This window comes from Triturus cristatus, chromosome 10 (genome assembly GCF_964204655.1).
Source record: "Triturus cristatus chromosome 10, aTriCri1.1, whole genome shotgun sequence".
Lineage (NCBI taxonomy): Eukaryota > Metazoa > Chordata > Amphibia > Caudata > Salamandridae > Triturus > Triturus cristatus.
In genome coordinates, this window is record NC_140593.1 from 834905441 (window position 1) to 834924536 (window position 19096).

Below are 19096 nucleotides of genomic sequence, written 5' to 3' on the forward strand. Positions count from 1 at the left end.
CTAGTCCTCAACCGAGAGAAGGAAGCTGAGGGTTTTACTTCCTGATGGCTACTTTGTAGAAAAGTTATGATTTGGGTTTTGATCACTATTCTAGCTCTATTTGTGTCTGCTGTAAATTAAAGGTAACGCGTGGGCCAGCTACACAGAGATCTCATTCATGAGCCCTTGGAGAGCATGGACACAAAGTCTCTCTCTGATCTCCTGTAAGACGCATGAGGAAAAATTAATCATGAGTGGGGTTTGAAGTCCTTTAGTATGCACTGCATGGAAATGGAGCAGAGCCTCATTCTGTTGTACTGATGGGTTCGTTGCGGCAAAGCTGATATCCAGATTGCGCTCTCAGAACCCGCCAGGCCTCTAGGTTAATGGAGAATGATGGTGTAGCCTTCTCATCTCAGACCGAGCCACTTGTAGGGAAGTAAAACTGATGGGGCTGCTCTGATGGTCTTCAGGTTCTTGTACAGAGAAAGACTAGTAGAATCGACGTATCATTGATGCTGTAAAAAATCACCGACTGCTGTGCTGACCGATGCAGGTGATCCTCTGTATCGTATGTCCCATGTAGTTCTAGCTTGGATAGAGTGCACACGGTTGGGTTCTAGGTCGGTTCCGGACTGGAACATGGGAACTTCAGGTTAGATTTCTGCTTGATTTCACAAAGATCCCGTTGGGGACTACCCGAGAGAGGATTTATTTAGTTAGCAGCCCAAAATCTTGTTTCCATTAAGACTCGTGGGTACCATGAGGCATGTGTGGTGATCCTAGCGGATAGGAACAAATTGAAATTCACAGTAATGCCTAGTGGTACAGCTTGCATTTCATAGCAGGAGCTTCCTAGGCAACTCTTAAGTGTTAGCTGGTTTATAAGGATGGATACAGACGTGTGTGGCGAGATCTACCCTCTGGAAATCTTCACAACTTTTGCCTCAACTTGCGATTTGAAAAGTGGCAAAAATTTCTGTTGCTATGAATCCCCTTGTTGAGTCCTCAGGAGAAACCGCTATACCCAGGAGTAACACTGCAGTTACTGTTGCATAACACGCTGCTGTGGGCCGTATAAAGCAACCATAACAGCCTGAGACAGAAGGGCTAGAATAGTAGGAGAACATTCCACCCAGAGAGCATAGAAAGTTCTGAAATAAACTGAGACAAAAAGAATGACTTACATTGGAATGTCAGAGCAGAAGACCTACACCAGTCATTGTTGGCCCTGATCCGCTCCATTGTCTTCATTAGAGCTCACATTCCAGTGTTCTGATTTTTTTTGTTTCAAATATCATTAGTGCATTTGTACATAAAGACCAATTAGAACATTGGAATGTTGGGATCTCCATTGAAGACAATGGGGTGCACCGGGTTTCTAATGGCCGGTAGAAGCCCGGAACTCCAACATTCCAATGTTTGTCGTTCATAGCTGTTGCTGTGTACAAAGGCCTCATGGAAAATGAGGGGACATAAATCCCCTTGGTCTCACTGAGGCATTTGTTTTATTTGTTAGAACATTCTGCCCTCTAGTGGCAGAATATTCTAATAGCCTTATAGTGCGCCATAGCTGGGCTATATCCACCATTAAAGGCCCGCGCTGAAGGAGCGGGCCTTTAATGGCCTGTATGGCCCGCTACAAAAGGCTATATTAGAACACTGAATTGATGAAAGCTCCATTGAGGAGAATGCTTCAGCAGCTGAGCACGAATAACACCTGGTATAGACCTTTTGCTCCAACTTTCCAATGTTTGTCTTTCTGATTGTTTCATTTCATTTTTGAATATGCAGACCTTAAATGGGTGGAATGTTCTAATACAATTATTGCCTTTCTGCCTCTGGCTACAATGGTTGGTCAAGGCCCTCTTCCTCGTCCACATGTTGGGTCTATAACCCGAGTTCAAAGCCTTTAACACCTCGTATAGCCTTCAAGGCAGAGCTGTATGGCAGAAAGCTATAATAAGTTGTTGCCCAGCATGCAAAACTTACTTTATGGTGAGTATCATTTCAGGTTGGTAGCAAGTTTGTCAAAATCCGAACATTAGAAGATTTTGACCTACGTTTGTGGTGCCAAGTGAGAAAAAAAACCTACAAAAAGGGACCTGCGTTGTCCCTTTTTGTAGGTCCCTATTTTTGAGTTACTTTTGAAGTTTGCGAGTTATACTGTTTGTTGGTCTCTCGTGCAGTATTTGTACTGGAATGTGCAGAGAAGCCTGGTATGCATGGGTGATAGCTACAGAAGCATGGCTTCCAAGTGGATTGGTACTGTAGTGTCAGGGTCTCATAGAGCATGCTGGCAATGGATAAACCATGGATTCCCAGGTCTATGCAGTGCTGGTCATGCAGAGTGAGCAGCCAGGAGAGAATGAGAGATGCTGGGATCTTTTTTAAAGAAACAGCATTATCAATAGATTGGTATGTGATCACTGTGGGGGAAATCTTCAACAAAGGCCCAGCCCAGTACCTCTGCGGCTCCTAAGGGACGATCACTTGGTGCTCAAACAGTTCCAACTGAATGTTTCCCAGTCCCATCACCTTTACACATCTTCCCGATTTGCTGGAAGAAATGTGAACAATATGAACCATGACTCAGTAGGGTGTTTTTTTAAACACGTAATTTATCGATTTTTTGCAACAGCGGTACATCTTACGAGGGACCAACAACTGCCCCCCCCCACACACACCTGGTGCTCAGTGTCTCAGTATAATGTATATGGTCATTATAAACGTACGCTTCTGCGAGTTTACACTTTATGTTTCAAACTTAACACCAAACCAAAAAAGAACTTTGCCAGGGGATACCTTACAGAGAAAGCAGTGCATTACGGAGTGCGTTAGCGTGGGTACCCATCGCCATGATGCCGTAGTTACCTGCCACTGCATAAAGTTGTAGTGAGGTGAGTGGGGGGGCTTCCAACTGTATGTTGCCAGGCGCTCTCCAGCACTGCCCTCATTCACATCGGGTTCTCGTCCCCCATCTATCCAGTCCCTTGTCTTCATCCCCCTGTTAGCCTCCCTCTGAAACGTCTCCCTCGCCCGTCGGCTGGCCCACTTATCAAGTTCTGATAACCAGCGCTCCACCCTAGGTCCCCCGGGGGACTTCTAATTCAGACCCAGCTGGCGTCTAGCCAGTGTCGGCACTAGATCCATGAACCTAGATGTGGTGGCCTTGACTTACTCTAGAGGGAACCATCACAGCAGGCAGGCACCTGGGGTCCTGGCCAAAGACCTGTCAGTCACCCCTTTGATAACCTCACCACCCTGTCCCAATATGAGTGTCAAAACACCCCTGAAGACCTCATTCTGTACCCCTGTGCAGAGAAGTAAGACCACTTTTGCAGTGTCTCTCTGTATAAGGAGTGGGAACGTCTCATTTGCCTTCCTAGACTCCCTCCATTTAGAGCCACATGCCCAGCTCTGTTTTATTTCACTGTTGTTGATTTTTTTTTTTGTAGCATTCAGAATCTGAAGCGAGCGCCCTGAATCATTGAGGTGAAGTCTTCAGGAGTCCTCCCCCTCCTAGCCCACCAAAGAGAGTATTACCTTTCCAGTGGCAGCCCACCTCTGAATGCAGAGACCCTCATGCTAATCTTCCTGATCCTGCCAAGTACAAGACCCAGCCATGATTGGTGCTTGAAAGCTCCACATGTCAAACCTCTCAAACGACCTGCTCAATAATTCAAAGAACACCAGGGGTGATCCCTAGCCCTGGAGATCTGGCTATGTGTTAACCGTACGTCTGGCTTAATAGGCACCTTTCCCCATTATGTGTAGGACTCTGATGAACCTCACTAATGCAGTACAGCCCACAGGACTCAAAGAATAAGTGCTACTGTAGCTGCTGAAAGCCTTGCATATCTGTTCAGATCTACACATGAAAGGATTGGTCTTCTAGTCCTCCTCTTCTGCAATAAAGACCGATATTAGCATGGGCAAGCGTATGAACGGAAATGTTTGGCACGCAGAGAACCCAGAGAAGAAACCTGGTTGTTCCTCGAGTTGGCAGCATTGGGACAGCTGCTTTTTTGTATGACTTGGCAACAGCTATAGCTAAAGTGAAGGCACAGGGAGTCTCTGTGAGGAGTAGAGTACAACACAGGTCCTCTGCTCTGAACCAGCACCCACAGGACAAAGTTGTGGATCTTACTTTTAGTGGGATCAACCTCTTCCACGGCCACTGATGAAATAACGAGTCAGTGCAAAACTGAGGACGCTTGCCATAATGTCACTTTTAGTTGTAAGGGCTTGATTAAGAGTTTTGCAGACGGAGTTAAAGCAAATTCATACAAAGCCATTTAAAGGTTTTTGATATGCGTCCATCATTGGTGACAAACACTTACCCCAAACTTTTAGAAGTATTTTACTTTTTCGAAGTCAAAATCCCAAAGCAGGAGTTTGTTTCTGGAATATTGAACTAATGGTCCTAACACCACGGAAGTAGTCTCCCATGGTGTGGGGGGTATTTTTTTGTTTTACTGTTACTCACTACCAAGAATATTCCTGGTGGTGATGGACAGTACAAAAAAAAAATCTGACCACCTAGTCTAATAGAGCAGACTATCAGATGACTTACTTTCGATGGCCCTTACTTCTTCGGGCTGTTGACGATGCAACGGAGTACCCTGTCCACCAAACTCTAAATCAGGCCTTTAGTCTCTGGCTTGCAGCATTCGCATTTTCTTATTGGAGTTGGCATCCCTCCCCAGCTTTTACAACATGAAAGTAGGCCCCATGTTATGCACTGCAGCTGAAATAGAACATGTTAGGTTTCTTGCCTGAAGGTTTCGATTTCCCCCAATTTGGAATCAGGACATTGCTTTAAAACTAAGACCGATATGGTGGCTTCCAAATCCTTACTCTGTCTTCTCTGGATGGAAATGTTACTCTGTCATAGCACCTGAACACCCTCATGAAGTTAGGATACTGAATGGAAAATGTTGTAAAACATGCCTTCCATCTTTATCTTCTTATGCTGCCCTTTCCTCTTCTCTTGAAGCCCCCTCTGACTCCTCCTAGATACTTAGGAGTCCTAGGATTTAGCACAGTTGAGGTTGTTTGATAGCAGAAGCCAGCTTCGGGTTTTCACTAATACATTTTTAATTTTCCCATCCTTTGACTCAACCCTTACATTCTGCGTAAAAAGTTACAGTTGGACATCTTTTATCCTGTCATTGAGTCTGTCACCAGGTGGACTTGCTATTTTCTGAAGACTTGAATATTGACCTCTTTCAAGCATCACAAATGTGTAAATAGTTTTCCAGGATGGGAAACAGGTTCAGTAGCCTTCTGTATCCAAATGCCCCTTAAATGCCAGGCACTACTTCTTGATATCCAATCTTGGCATCCATGTTCAGATGGTAGAGCAGAAAATTGTTATCTGTTTAGTATACCCCATTTTACAGTAGTAAGCCAAAGGTTGGTCAGTCTGCTGGAGCAGCGGAGGAACTATCACTTTAGCCATGTTGACTTTTTAGGGTTCAAATTGTCGTGGAAGTTCAGCCCATCAGTAGACTTTTTGGCATCCATTGAGTTTCGCAGTCAAACAACAACGAAGACTGTCAACGGTTCCCATTTCTGAAATAATCCCCACTTCTCTGTGATTGGAGTGAGGCTGTCCTTGAAAACATACATGTTTATCTTGATATGTGTTGTTTGCATAGAACATTTCCTCTGCTGAGGTTTCGGATGCCATTAGAAAACAATGTGGAAACCCAGTAAACCGTAGGACCTGGGTAAGTAATGATACAAAGCACAATTAGTCCCACCTGAAATGAACTTCATTAGCACCCTAAGATTTAATAACACACACTTGAAATGCAAATACATTCACGGTTTTATATTGACTTTGGATAGCAAATACATGTGTGCAATACTCTTTCTTTTACTAAAGTTGCTCAATCGTGAGTGAAAAAGAAGGTGCTTGGGAGAGTACTCCTGATGCAGGAATTTGAGTGCCAATATACAAAATTATACAAATAATTAAGAAGACACCTGGCTGGAACTTCTTTGCATAACTATCATCCACAATTATAAGACACGCCACGTATTTTCAGGTTATCTAGACGTGGTTTCAGACGCAGTTGATGCCTTGATGATTGTTTGCAGCATGCTACCATTCTGCTTGTCCGCTTCCAACTTACCCTTTCTTCAACTCTGAACAAGCAATTGCGTTTTTCATGTATTCCAGAGAAGTGTGGTAATTGTCTTAATGGTTCTGTTAGAAAGCACTACCCCCAAACCAGGTCCATCCTGGCCCACTCCAGTCATCAACCTTGGTCGCAGGGAGAATCTTTTGAATCTTCTAACTAGCTCAATTCCAAGGTCATCCTTTGAGCTCTACATACTCCTTCATGAGCGTTTGAGGTCTTCCTCTTCAGGTCCTTGCACATAAAGGTGGAGGTTGGGCAGACAGTCATCAGATGAAAACAAAGTCTAACCCACAGCAATTAGGGCCAGTGACTTAGTGCTTGCAGAAGTCCATCTCCTGTTGCTCATGGCCACCATTTTACCAATGAGGGTAAAGGGTAAGTGAATGGATCAGACAAGTTGTTCCACAAACGGGTGTGAGGAGTCACCTCTTTTGCTAATGCTCTCGTGCAAGGTGGTGTTTCTCTCCAATGTTCAAACAAGTTCATTTCTACTGGCTTGAGGAGCCCTCTTGTTGAGTTCTGGACCTGTGAGTGAATTCTGGTGAGCCATCTTAGCTCTATGCATTCCACTAGCTTTTATCCACCAACCATATCGGTCACGTATTTGCATTCCTGATTTCCACCTGCAGAAGTGAAGCTGGTTTTCTTTTGATTTAATCTGGGGGTTGAATAAGGGAGACTAGGTGCTCAAAAACACAATGCACAAATATTTAAGCATGAATACGAATATTGTTACGTGCTTAAAAGAAGAGGGATGTCGTTGCTGAAAGACCTAAAGCTCTCGGTGCTGAGTGCGGAAGAGCGGGAAAAAACCAAGTTGGACCCGACGCTTGAAGAAATAGAGGGGGCTCTGAGGGACATGCAATCCGGGAAGGCTGCGGGGCCAAACGGCTTTCCGGCGGAGTCTTTCAAGTGTGTGGCGGGGACCATCACACCATACATGCTCAATATGTTTCAAGAAGCGAGGGAGGTAGGCCAGCTACCGATAGATTTGAAAACAGCCACCATAGTGGTTATCCCTAAAAAGGGCAAGCCCCAGAATCTTTGCAGCTCCTACAGGCCTATCTCGCTACTCAATCACGAGACCAAGGCGCTGACAAAGGTGCTAGCTAACCTAACAGATTAGGCCCGAAAATACAATCCCTGATTCATCCCGACCAATCCGGCTTTATGCCTCACAGAAACACCAGGCTGAATCTCCGACGCCTGTACGGGGTATTACATATGGTCTCCAAACAGCCAGAGGTACCGGTGGCACTGCTGTCACTCGACGCTCATATGGCGTACGATAGCATTGAGTGGCCGTACCTCTTCGCAGTCCTGACTAGACTGGGCTTTGGTCCGAGTTTTCGAGCATGGATTGGGCTTCTCTATTCGGCGCAGATGGCACAAATGAGGATTAATGGTACAATGTCTAGTGTCTTCGAACTGCACAGGGGCACACGGCAGGGCTGCCCGCTCTCGTCGATACTTTTCGCACTGGCACTCGAACCGCTGGCCTCGTGGGTGCGAGGGGATTCAGTGGTTAGGGGTATTGATATAGGCGGGGGATGGGAGGAACGTATCTCCCTCTATGCGGACGATATCCAGCTCTATGTCTACAAACCCAGTCCGACATTCCATAGGCTCATCCACATTATTCAGTCTTTCGGGGCGTACTCAGGATATCGCATAAACTGGGACAAGACCCTGGTGTTTTCCCTGGCGGGTGAGCCACCCGTTCTAATGTCAGCATGCAAGGAACTAGTGCATAAGGAGACTTTCAAATACCTTGGCATTTGGATCACCAAATCGGAGGAGAAGTCTCTGCAGTTAAACGTAAATGCACAGCTGGACAGACTGAAGGGTGACGTGGCCCACTGGTGACCTACCCTTATGGGGAGAGCAGTTCTGTTTAAAATTATGGCTCTCCCACGCTTGTTATATGCATTACAGAACACTCCATTCATGATTCCGGAGGACTTTTTTCATGCAATTGAGTCAGAGCAACGCACGTTACTGTGGGGAGGGGGCAGCCCCTGAATTGCCCTGCGAAAATTACAACAGGGGGTCTATGAGGGAGGACTGGCGGTGCCAGATATAAGGAAATACTATTGGGCAACTCAACTCATTAATGTTAACGGGTGGCTGTACGCCACGACTGAGGAGCCCGTGTACCGGGTTGATCGAATGGCCTTGGGTAAGGGTAGCTACCTCTCTGCACTTTATTCGAAAAGAAAGTGCACCAAATTCCTCCCAATCCACACTCAGACGGTGGTCGCAGCCTGGTGGAAGGCAACCAAAATGACCGGGTGGGAGACGAACCTCACCAAACAAACGCCACTGTGGGAGGGCGATTTCTTGAAAGAATCAGCGTGCCTCCGGGGCTTCACCAGTTGGAGCAATATAGGTCTAGATCTCCTGGGCGACGTCTGGAAAAAAGACAGAATGATTGAATTTGAAACTCTCCATGCAGAATTCCAGATGGGGAAGGGGGATTATTTTAGATATCTGCAAATGCGTCATGCACTCCGCTGTCACTTGAAAGAGGGGGATCCATTGCCAGAATACGCACCGCTGGAGGATAGAGTCCTACTGGATCCCATGATAGATAGGGCGATATCCCTCACATACAAGATGTTGGTGAACAACTCACCCGACCCCTTAGGACCGCTGAGGGAGGCCTGGGAATCGGACGTGGGTCTTCTTGAAGACTACAACTGGGCAGAGGTCCTACAGAGCCCCTGAGAAATTGCTGTGCGGGCACTATTCTGACTAATCCAGCTCAGAATTCTGCACAGGTCATGCCCCCAGGACAGTGCTATATCGTAGCGGAAGATGTGTGTCTGACGAGTGTGCCAGGGGTTGTGGGCAGACAGGAACATTCTTTAATATACTGTGGACCTGCCCCAGAATTCAAAGATATTGGGACAGTCTGGCCCACGCGATGTCCACAGATGCGAGGTGGCACATCCTCGGGGTGACGGGAGAGACAGCATGGCCCAAATGTTCCAAAATTTGGCTCGCATTGGTGGGCCAAAAGGAACATTGCCCGGTTATGGGGGGTAGGGGAGGTACCAACAGTGGCGTGCAGGGAAAACGACTTGGACTGGTGTCAACGAGTCGAACAGACTATTTACCAGAGCAGAGGGTGCCCACACAAATGGGAAAAGATATGGGGGGCATGGACAAACTATAGGGACCAAGGCCAGTGATGTGCAGAGGGACACTGCCCGGGGTTCATGTGATTGGTGGTATCCCTGACATCCTGAGAGGAAAGGAGGTGCTTGTGGGACTGTGCACAAAGAATATATCTATGTACCTGCCTATGCTACACCATCTGATATGTGTACTCTTGCTGTTTCTAACTGAAGTGTTTGTTTCTTGGTTAATAAAAAGAATTAAATAAAAAAAGATAAAGAAGAGGGATGTCGGCGCTGCATCCCTTAAACCAGAAGATTACAATAATTGACACAAGCCTCTAAGCACAAGCAAACATGTACAAGTATGGTAGCATAAATTATCCAGACATTAATGTATTCCCAGGTTCTTAATTTTTTTATTCAATACCCTTTGCCAGCCAACACGTGTTTCATCATTGGGAAATTCACGCCACGACTTCCTCAGAGTTGCACTCGCCATGGATGATTATACGAGATCGAGTTATACTACAGGCAAACACCGATACGAACGGAAGCGGACTTGCTTGAACATTGTGGATTAGGGAGTGTTCGACTCTCGTATCATATTATGTCACTAGGACTGGACCTCATCTGGAGCAGATTTTATCCCGACTAGATATTTGACTTATTCGAAGCAGCCCTGAGGAAGTCGTGGGGTACATTTCCTAATGACGAAACACGTGTTGGCTGGCAGAGGGTATTGAATATAGAAAGAAAGAATCTGAGAATACATGCACGTCTGAATAATTTACACTATTGCACTTGTATGTATGTGCGTGTGCTTAGAGGCTTGTGTCAATGAAGCTGGTTTTCAATTTTCCTACAGGTGGCATTTATCCAGAAGCGCTTGTTACTTCGGTTAAAAACGAGATGACCGCTCAGTCCCATTCATGGAGGATCTTAATTATCCGAATGTTTTAAATTGAGCTATTGCAAAGCTGGGCCTCCAATGTATGTAAAATGGAAAGAGTTAGGACTTACAACACTTTTGATTCTCGAGCCCCCGACGCAAATCATTCCCATGTTTGCTGCTGGAAGGTTTTCACTTTTGTATAACACAATAGGAACATGTTCTTCGGTGTGTTTAGATTGCATTTATATATCTCTTACTACCCCTGATGAGGCATTGAGTGAACCTCTGCTGGTGTTAATTATGTTTTTATCATTATGGCAGGTTTATGCCACAGTAAAAAAACTCATGCATTTGTAAGTTAAATGAAGGTTTGTATACCCTACTCGGCCAAAGAGTACTTCCATTACTGTGTATGTTTGGCAGAGCGCACATTGATTTGATCATGGTGTGGTGATCTTGTTTCATGAGTAACGCCATTTTGTAACAGGAGATACTCATTTCCAGCGTTTCTTTGCATTGGAGTAATTTCCTGTTCTAGCAGTTAAGGGAGCCAGACATCTATATTAATAATGCCGTATGTCATGACATAACTAAAACCCCTGCAATATTGTTATTGCAGGTTACTGGTCAAAGTTTTTTGTAAGCCTGGAGTAGAGGTAATCATATTACTGTTTACCAGTTACAGCAACTCCGATTGGAACAAAGACAAGCATTTGCAATGCAATAGGTCTCGCATTTGCCTTTTATTTATCTGTTTTGTTAATTAACACATAAATAAAAGGCATTGTCATTTACAATGCAAATAGCTCAAACTCTTGTAAATGCGAGACCTATTAAAAGAAGCGGCCACCATTGTCCCACCGTGCTTAGAAAGTGAAAGCGCGCATGGTGCACTGAATGGTGCAGGAAAGCATGTCGTGCCTGCAGCAGGAGAAAAGTATTAAAGAAAATAGTGCTTACAGACTAAATAAGACATACCGTGTAACAACAGAAGTAAAAGGGCCGGTCCTCAAGGGAGGTTACAAATGAGGACAAGGCAGTACTAAGGAGGGACTAACAAGCCTATTAACGAATTAGAAGCCAGCATTTACAAAGGATAATGACACCAGCCAATGACAAATATGGACGGAGAGTGGCGGGCTTCTATTCCATGCTCCAGTAGAGCATGCCGCAGAGCAGCGCATGCACTGCCCAGGCTCGACCTAAAAAAACATGTTTTGAGTAACTAAAGGTAAAAGCTGGAGACCTGACCATGCAGTGTTTTCTATGTGACAAATGTGGGCAGAACAATGGGGCGGGTGGCATGGCCTGACTGTCCCTATAGCTATGTTTTTCAGCTGACCCTGAATCTCTGCAGTGATTGGATGTTCTGTGGTTCTTGTCTTGTGATGTTACATCCAGCTCCCAGTAGGTATAGGTGGTCCTAGATAAGTAAAGACAAAATGGCGGTTGTCAGTGTTGAGTCACGTATAGTATAAAATATCCCCTGTGCTCGTCATTCAACCACACAGTCCTTAATTGAGGCCTTTCTCCCCAAAACTGAAGAAAAAAAGCTGCCAATGTACACAAGTTCGACGTGGAGCACTCTTTTCTATGCATTAAAGAATTATAAGCAAACGACAGAGCACTCTCGAAGCTACCTAAATGCAACTAAACGTGAAATTGAAAAACGGCTCTCAAAGAGGCCCGGCAACCACGGAGTCGTTTTGCCCTGTGCTTATTAATTGTTGAAAAGCTTTGCCGTTAATGAGGCCTAAGGGGTGGCCCAACGCCATAGTGAGTAATAATAATAAAAATGTGGAGTGTAGAAACATACGGTGCCCAGATGTCTCCCTTTACTTCCCAGCGCCTCAACTCCAGATTTCACGATGTGTCGGGCACGAGACAAAACTAATCTTGCAGTTTTCTGGTTTTGAACATGAAACATGTTTCTTGATCTGCTATCCTAAAATGTTCCCGGTTTCCCCTGAGAATTATAATTTTCGTTTCAAACTCTCGGCCTCGCCTGCTTTCAGTTTAGAATACATTGGGGGTTCGGTTTACCAGACTGCCTTTGTTTTCTGTTCTTTTCCAGACCCCATACAACATTTCTGAGCAATAACTTCTTCAAGTTGTAAAGCTTTATTCTAGTCTGTGCTTCTATGCGCTCTAGATTACAGGCATTATTATCATCCAGCTCAGCGGTGGTACTCGATTTTGCCACCAAGATTGGAGCTGGTTCTGTCGGGGTATAACATATGGCTTTCGTGATACACTCGGGTTTCTTCAGCATCCACCTCAACCCACCAAGCTAGAGTGAGGTCTGCAAAGGGCATCTCTCCGTCACCGTGCCTGGCCCCTCCTACCACACAGCCCCGTTTTCCCCTGTCCAAGGCTGAGACTGTCCGTGTCTCGCCACAGCTTCGAATGTTCGGGTCGAGACGGGTCATCATTTGGTACAAAGGATCTTAAACGTATTTCTGTGAGGGTATATTGTGCAGTGTTTAAGTGTTAAAAAAAGAAGAAAAAAAAGTCCCGAAACTGTCATAGAAGGTGAACGTATCCGGCAAACCACCAGTGCCCCCGTGATATTGCGTACATTTTTTTTTTATCAATTTCAGTCGGGTTTGAGCTCTCGGCTGCTGCTCTGTGCAGGTGAGGCCCGGACTTTGAATGCCCACTTCCATTAGCTTTGTAATTGGGGGACGGCAGCGCGTGCCTTACCTGCCTATTAGCGCTTTAGGCCGCCAACAGACATGCGTGTCAGTGGTTTTAGCCACTGACAGACCAGTAGATTTTATTTATTTTTATTTATTTAAGAAGCAGCAACATTTCAATGAGAAATATTTTAACTACCATCCAGGAGGCATAGAAAATGGCCGTTGTTCAGTTGGTTAATTGCTCTAGTTAGGTCCCGGAGAACGGAGGAAGCAAGCAGATTTTAACCAAGACATACTACTAGGTAGTAGACCAGACAGATATCCATCTACGTAGTATGTTGTGTGAGTAATTCCCCTCTTTTTTTATGTTTCAGAACATTATTTTTCAGAGCTGTTTAGAATTCATGCAGAGAGGGGTGGTATTAGATGGCAGGAGTTAAGAAGTTCTTATACAGAAGTCCTCGAAGGTGGAAAGATCTGAATCCGGAATGGGGTTCCTGGCAATTTAGGTGTAGGTGCATGGCTGAGATTGGTGGATCATAGGTTTCACGAAGGTGCGAACCAGGATACGTCCAGAGGCAGACTATTTCAAGCTTTAAAAATAAGTGTCAGATACCGCGATGTCAGGTCTGTGTCTATGCATTGCTGATTCTTGATTGTCCATGTACTGATTGTATTTGTGTTAATAAAAACAGTAAAAAACTATATATATATATAATAAAATAAGTGTCTGAAACCCAAGACTGGGTTCTTGCTGGCGAGTCAGTTGTCTTGGTGGTGGTACCTTAAGATGGTGGCATTCTTGGGTCAGTTCCACAGTGCTCGGGTAGCATAGTGTATGTCCTTGTCAAGTGGAGTGAAGCAGTGTTGGGGAGGCCACCTAGAGGCTATTGTGATAGTTCATCCTACTGAATAGTGAAATATTGATTATTTTTCTTGTCTTGGTTAAATGCCTTGTATCTTGTATATATATCAGTAGTTGAAAACATGCTGCATTAGCTTTGTGGGGGATATAGCCTTCAATTTTAACGGATTGACAGGAAAGAACCCCCAAGGCGAATTGCAGAGTCTGAAAATTGGGTGAACACAGGATCAATGACAAGGAATGTGATGTCCCACCGATAACCACCTGGCACCTCAAGCTCAACAGATATGCCAGATATCCCCCTATCAAGGAGAGCAAAATAAAAGCTGAGAAAACAACTCAAAAAAACCAAAATAAAATGGAGACAATATCAGCCACTGAATGCAAACTATCCCCCTTCACAAAGCGAAAATACAAAAAGACAGCTTTATCCAAATGTCACAGGCAAGCTGGGCGGCAAGTTGGATGCCTCGTCTGGCCAAACACATGGAGACCAGCAAGACTAGACAATACCACAAAGACAATCTACTGCAAGAATTCCCATGACTACTGCCAGACCAATCTCTCCTTCAGAGCACGAAACAGCGGCTGGAATATGTCCTGTACCATTGGACAAAATCATCCAGGCAATGACAGCTATTTTACAACTGTACACGGATGTTTCACCGCATCTTCAGTTAAGCACTGTGATGCATATAAGTGCACGGAGCACACATGAATGGAAAACTGTCAAGCAAGCCGGCAATACCCGGAAACACCCAGCAAGTACAAACCCACTGCTAAGATCAGAAGTCCGTCACCCAGGAACACGAGATGCTTCAATTATAGACTCCACAACAAACGTCCATGAGGTGGCTCTTACCCCCGAGATATCATATTACGGGACAGCACAATATGTTGAACAGGGGTAATATTGTATGTCTCTTCAAACATCTAGCCACCTTGGAACAAATCCAAATGGAAGATATGGATTTGATCAGATTTATGAGACTCCAGGGGGACACTCATGGGGAATCCACCGTGGTGGGTCTGAAGCAAAAGAGACTCCAACAAGCAGTTCTGGACAAATGTTATGAGACTCCAGGGGGACACTCATGGGGAATCCATCGTGGTGGGTCTGAAGCAAAAGAGACTCGAACAAGCAGTTCTGGACAAATTATACCAGCTTGCTGAGTGGGGCATAGATGTCCAGCTCCCGCCACAACCAAAATATCCACATGTCCTATTAGAGAACAATGGGGTTAAAGACACATGCGTGGGACCAACAGCAGCAGTTGGACTGGACTCCAGCGGGCATTAGGATCTCATACCGTAACAACCATCGGGCCGGCCACTCAAGTCACCTTGCTCCAGATCAAACAGGAACTTCAAGAATGAGGCCATACTATTCCTAACAGCTGTGTCACTTGGCGTGGCCAAGCTAAGCCTAGGGGAGCAAATCCGGCCGAGCAGCAACTGACCATAATCTCCTGGAGCATCGCAGGGATCAGTAAAATCACAAAAGGGGATGAAATTAAGGAGTTCCTAGAGAAGGGCGACATATTATGCTTCCAAGAGACATGGGCTCTGTCTGGCACTCCATTGTGAGGGTATTATGAATTTCCCGTAGCAGCAACCAAAAGGAACATGTTTGATCATTGATCGGGCGGATTGTCAGTCTTTATAAAACAGGCCTGTAGTCTTGTGGTCATAGAGATTCAATCTACCACCCAGGGATACAAGTCCTATTAATTGGAGGCCTGAACTTAAATTTACATCCGCTCCGCCTCCTGCTAATAAATTGCTACATCAATCCAGCTCAGACCAATATGAAAGACCATATGGATACGCTGACACGGACTCTTGATGATTTACTTACCAAATTCAAATCGCATCAGGCAATCATAGTAGGGGACTTCAATCTGAGGGACTTAGACAAAGTGAACCTCCCCGGTGTAAGAGCTGGGCAGAACCCCTCTATGATCGCTTCAATAATCACAAGTTAATTACAAGTCACGTATTAAAGGAAGCACGTCTGACAGCTTGGCACCAGAAACCAACTTTTTTGAACATCTCGACCATTGACTACATCTCAGCCAGACTAAACGACTTTGAAGTTGAGGATAGGGCTGAAAGTGATCATAGGCCCCTAAGACGTATGATTCAGCTAGAAGTACCAACAGCCACCATCTATCAACCAATAGGAGAGTCCAGAGGGGAAGAAAATAATAAAGTCCTTTGGAGGATAAAATGGTCTGAATATATAGGAGAGAAGATGCAAGCCCGGTTGGACTCGAAGAAGGAAGGCACCCCACGGCCCCAAACAATCTCAGTAAAGGATTGGGAGAATATTGTTGAAGACCTCCAATTAAACCTGGGAACCCCCAACACCAACGCCCATATATCAAGGAACTATCAATAGCACTAAGCAAACGTCCTCCAAAAAATATACTTGAAGGCAAACATGTACTCTGAAGGCCCTAGAAGCAAGGAAGAGAGGGGGTAGACCAGCCGCGGGTCTATCGGTTACAGCACTAAGGGCAGCCTTAAGAGAGAAACAGTGGGAGCATAAAAAGGAATATATAGAGAAGGAATGGCTCAAAGTGTTCTCCCTGCTGAAGGACAAGAATCACTCTGGGCTGTGGAAGCACATCAACCAGTTAGAGGAGTCGAGGAGCTCTAAGAGAAAATGGGGTGGCGGAGCATGACTGGATAAAGCATGTCATACAACTGTACTCGCCCGCCTCCTCTGACAAAGGCAGCCCGGAAGTAAGAGGTTGGGGAGTGGGGCAGAGCTCGATAAACAGCACAAATCTCCAAGAACGGAGTGTCCTCTGCGAAAATGTTCCCATAGATCAGTCTACATGGGATGAGGAGCTCTGTAGGTCACAAGGTTTAAAAATCTCCAACATGGTGATCCCGACCTTCAAGAAAATAAGGAATGAAGGAGCCCCAGAGCCAAATGGATTGCCAGCACCTGTATTCAAAATAGCGCCGGACTTTTGGGCAGTAATCCTAACTCCACTTGTTATCAATGTCTTTTCCTCAGCAAAGACATCAGATTCTTCGAGGTGCTCTATACTTATCCTCATCTACAAAAAGGCGAATTCCTGAAGGCATTAAATTACAGGCTTATCGTCCTTCTCGACCTTGATGCAAAGGCCTATGCTCGACTACTCCTGAAGGAGCTGGAGTCCTGGGTACAAGAAAAAAGCATCATCCCTTTCTATCAATCCGGCTTCAGGTCACAGTTGTCGACTTTGGACAACATCATAGCGCTAGCTCACTTGTCAGCTCAGGCGGTCAAGAAGAAAAGCCTACCACTGTTCTTCTGTTTTATCGACTACAGCACAGCTTTTGACAAAGCGGACTGCACTAGACAACTGGGGAAAACCATCCAAATGATTGAATGCAATAAGATCACTCTCCGTGGATTCCTGGGTGCAGGTTAAAACAAGCTCCCACACAGTAACCTACAAAATTGCCACAAACAACGAGCTCAAACAGGGCTGTGTGTTGGCGCCTATCCTTTTCAACTTGTACACCACCGATCTGGGGGCTGCTTTGCAAGGTGCCAACCTAGTTGTTCCCAGGCTGGGAACTGTGAGGCTACCGGTATTACAATATGCTGATGACACAGCAAAAATGGACCACACTAAACTGGGTCTCCAAAGAGCCCTGCATGCATTGGATCGATACAACAAGGCAAAACCCCTGACGGTCAATCAGGGAAAACCAAGGTAATTGTCTTTGGGAGACATTGCTTCAAAAGGCAACAACTATGGCGCATGGGGGATTTACAAATCAGCACAGTGGCTTTCTATAACTATCTTGGGGTTTGGATTTCAGAGCGGGCTAATGAAAATATTCACTTAAACTATCTGAACTCCAAGGACAGGAATGTCATACACTCGCTAAAAAAGCTGAGACAACATCTGCTAAGCCCTACAGCTGCCCTAATACTGACGGCATTAAAAGCAAAACTGCTTCCAGCCATCAGTTATGGTCACCTGGCCCTCCCAGGATCACTAGATGCCTTTTTGAACCAAGCTAAAGCGTATAAATCCATGCTGCTTGCTCCTCGGGCTGCCAGGAAATCAAGGCTGATTTTGGAGCTCGGTCTTGAGAGGCCAGATCTGATGTGCCAGGGGGACCTTATAAAGTTATACCTTAGGATCCTGAGGGCCCCAGCAGAGTCCTTAAGATACCAACTGAGATCCGCCTTTGAGGAGGTAGGGACAGCTTGAAATGTCAATCTGGGCCTCAGTATCAATACTTTTAAGATAGAGGCAGCAAGTCTGCGACTCTTGGAAATCCCGTTTACGGCCTGGAAGAGAGCAGTAAACAAGCAAGTTCGAGAAACATCTTTTGCTCAAGACATCAAAGTCCTCCGCTCTAGCTCCAACTTAGAGCCATTGAACAAATCATACATGCCTGAGAAAGCCCAACTCTATCTTAAGGAGGCCCTGACACTGCAAGTCCACAGTAACATACTTTTTATGAGACTATTAATGCTACGTATCACTGACTTCAATTCAGCATGGGCATGCTAGGGGGAAAATTTAGATTGCAGGCTGTGCTCCTTTCGGAAGGAATCCTGGTTGTATCTCCTGTGCTGCTTCCCCAAACTAAACAATGACCGCAGGCGCCTTCTCTGCCCGATTTGTATTGCCAACGGGGCAAAGACCTGCAGAGAGGCCTCGGCCATATTCTTCTCCAAATGAATGACAATGAATCCAGCGAGAATGGGGAAATGTACGCACCTGATTAGGATTGCCTTAAAGGAGTCACAGGAATGCAACCTTGTTGCTGTAACTGACATGCCAAATGATGCAGAAGCAACCAGGGTAATCCCTGAGAGGCACTAAGGGGTCCCACCGAGCTACCAAGAACTATCAAGTCAGAGCATTTTAATGTTTCGTATTAATGGTTTTAAGCATAAATGAAATATGAGTAACACCGGGGATTACATTATGCACCCAAGCGCTATTGTTTTTATGATTTTAATTAATCGATCAATTAATAAAAATTCTAGTGGGTGAAGTTTAGTATAAAGAGGGAAAGTACTGGGCAGAATCTAAATGAGAATTGGTACGTCTCTTCGCTATTATTTATCAAATGTAGGAAGAGAATGTTGGTGTATAGCCCAAAGTATGCCACCGAGTAATGAGCCATGGCCAGTTTGCATAAGAATAGAGATGGAGGTGATTTCTACCAACCTGCACAGTTTCTGCGACTCCTCAGTAGCACAGCAAGCACGAGGAGAAGGGTTAAAAATCTGAGGTTGTAAATTCATAATGCATCTGAGGGAGTAGACCGAGTCCACATGGGCACACGTTGAGGATCCGACGGCAAGAAATGGTAGCGAAAGCTCATACGACATTAGCAGAGATGGACGCAATGGCAAACACTGAAAAGGCTGGCCGTATTTACGGAGTCTTCATCTGCTTCCATGTAGTTTGTTATAT

The 19096-nt window shown here is 45.3% G+C and overlaps 1 protein-coding gene across 1 annotated transcript in view; it reads left to right on the top strand.

Moving 5' to 3' along the window:
• CORO7 (coronin 7) overlaps positions 1 to 19096 on the top strand; it is an 850148-nt gene that overhangs the window by 200188 nt on the left and 630864 nt on the right. The gene's annotated exons all lie outside the window — the stretch shown is intronic.